This window comes from Artibeus jamaicensis, unplaced genomic scaffold (assembly GCF_021234435.1).
Source record: "Artibeus jamaicensis isolate MK-2021 breed Jamaican fruit bat unplaced genomic scaffold, CSHL_Jam_final contig_748, whole genome shotgun sequence".
Classification (NCBI taxonomy): domain Eukaryota; kingdom Metazoa; phylum Chordata; class Mammalia; order Chiroptera; family Phyllostomidae; genus Artibeus; species Artibeus jamaicensis.
In genome coordinates, this window is record NW_026521946.1 from 220,685 (window position 1) to 223,640 (window position 2,956).

Genomic DNA, 2,956 nt, shown 5'->3' on the forward strand with positions numbered 1-2,956 from the left:
TTGTGTCTCATGTCACCTGGTATTCTGAGCACACCCTGCACTGCAACTCTTTTATATTTCCAGAAAAATATTTGTGTCTGGGATCATACTGATTTTATGTCTAATACTAGGAGGTGTCTGTCTGCAGTTGGACAATGTTCTAAACCATCTCTTTAGATGGAGCCCCTGCCTTTCACAATGCAGTATAATTCATCATGTGACTTTAGATTCTTTCTAAAAAGATCTACATACTCTGAACTTTTTGTTCTTGTTGTTGAACCTCTAACATGCAATTAATATAAACTCAGATAATGTAAATCTAGAATTTTTACAAGATAATAAAAACATACAAGGAAGAAAAAGAATAGCCCCAAAGACACATTCCAGACTTGGGCACATCTCTTTCTAAGAATTAGGCTCAGTGCAAGGTCTAAGAATGATTCTGGCTCAGACCTTCCACCATATCCACAACTATCTTTAAGCATAAAAGTGGTGTGAACCTGGTAAGGAAGAAATAGAGAGATGAACTGTGAGGAGGTCAGGAAGTTACAATCTCATTCAGAGCAGGGAACACAGTCAAGAGACACTGGAAGATTTGAATTCTTTGGAGATAACTGCAGAAGCCAACTTCGACAATAGTTTCCAGAGATGGAGGAATAGGTAAACATGGGTAGCCACTTCACACAACCCTTTGAAAATTACAACTAAGCTACACAACAGCCATCACTTAATACTGTCAAGAATTGGGTAGAATGGAAGTTTGACAAGTATGGTTTAAAGAAACCACATTCATCCAGACAGAAAAAAAAGGGTGAAGGCACAGCATAGGCCAGTCCCATATGCACTGTGGTGAAAAAAAAATTTGTAAGGAATATTTTAGGGAAATGATTCAAACCTGGACACCAGATAGTGCAGCCCAGGGTTCCAGTGTGGTGAAGATTAAGTCTCCATAACTTCTGGCTGCAAAGTTGAGTGGGGATGGAGTCAGTGGAAAAAAAAACTCCTAGAGTCCCAGAACATTTTTCTTAAAGATACCACACACAGAGGTACTCATACTAAGTCCCTCTGAATGACATCACCAGGGTAGTAGCTTGAAAGGCACTAGTGGCATTCTAAGAAGAAAGGAAGTGTCTGGTATCAAGGCAAATACAGGGGGGGCAGCTTTCTTCCAGACATGAAGTCAAACAGAGGCTATTGTTCCTCTTCCAATCCTTCCCTACACAGACTCATTGAGCCAGTATGAGTGTGCCATATCAGAGACTCCATCAACCACAATAAAGCTGTTGGCCCTGCCATGGAGTTCCCCTAAAGTGACATACAATCCAATGTATAGGTTCACTCAAGGTGTTAACAGTGTTTTTCTTTTTTTTTTTTTCATATAACGGCTGGTGTTGGCTCATGCTTCAAAACTTCCTAACACCCTGGTCACTTGCTAAATGCAGAGAGGTTTAGAACTAGCACATGCTAGTGTAGGTTCACAATTTGGCTTCTTCTGGGACACTCCTAGCCCGGCGCAATCTTCATACTGCCATCTTCATACTGTTTTATAGTTAATTCAGTCTGTCCCCAGGTAGAAAACAGGTGGGCCTGACACTCACCTGTACTACCCAGGAAATCCTAGAGACTGCACCCAGTGGAAAGTTTCAGACTATCTAAGAGCATGAATGTCTTTCCCCTGCACAAATGATTCCTCATAGAGGGCAAAAGTAGTTGGTCACTGGTCACTGCAAGACCTCACAGCTTACTGGCACATGTAAATACTTCCCGTTGACATGCAAGCAACAATCAAAGTTCAACTACAAGATCAGAGTGTACTCAGTTCACTCAATGTGTGCATCTGGATGATAGTGAAGAATGTGCAACTGGCCCCTATAGAACACCTACTACATGAGGCCACACTAACAATATAGAGAGTCAAATCAGCTCTACATACTACATAGAAACAAACACAGACAGGCTGCTGAAATTAGGAGAAGAAATGAAAGAGAAAAATAAATTTTCATTAAAAGTATTAGAAAGATGGAGATAAGCAATCTGTAAGGATATAGATCAAAACAATAAATGTACAGATGTTAAAAGAATGTAGTGAGTATCTCAACAGCTTAAATAAAAGATCTTGTCAGAAATAAAAGATACACTAATGTAAATGAAAAATAATTTACAGAAAAACAGTAGTACATTGCATGACCATGATCAAATAAATCATTTGCAATACAAGAAAACAAACAAACAAACAAACAAACAAACAAAAATCAGCCAACCAAAATGACGCAAGTTAAAAAGAATCCAAAAAAATGAGAATAATGTAAGCGGCCTCTGGGACAACCTCAAGAATTCCAACATTCGTATCATATGGATGTCACAGAAGAAGAGAAAGAGCAAGAAACTGAAAATATATTTGAAAACAAATGAAAGAAAACTCCCCAGTGTGGTGAAGAAAATAGATGTGAACGTCCAGGAAGCAAAGAGAGTCCTAAACAAGATGGATGGAAAGGGGCCCATGCCAAGACACATCATAATTAAAATGTCAAAAGTTAATGATACAGAGAGAATTTTAAAAACAGCAAGAGAAAGAACAATAAATTACCTTTAGGAAAATTTCTATTAAAAAGTAACCTTACATCTTAAAAGAAACTTGACTGATCAGAAGAGATTGAAAAGTGATATTCAAAGTCATGAAAAGCAGGGAATATGATTGCTCTACTCAGCTAAACTCTCATTTAATATCAATGGGCAGATAAAGTCTTTCCCAATCATGTACCATGCTCATGGATTGGAAGAATTAACATCATCAAAACGTCCATACAACCAAAAACAATTTATAGATTCAATGCAATCTCTATGAAAGTGCCAATGACATATTTCCCGGATACAGAAGAAAAATTTCAAAAAAGTATATGAGGGGGGAAGGAAGATGGTGGTGGAGTAGGACAAAGAGGATCCCGCTTTCCCCCATGCATGGGAGAAAAACCTGGCC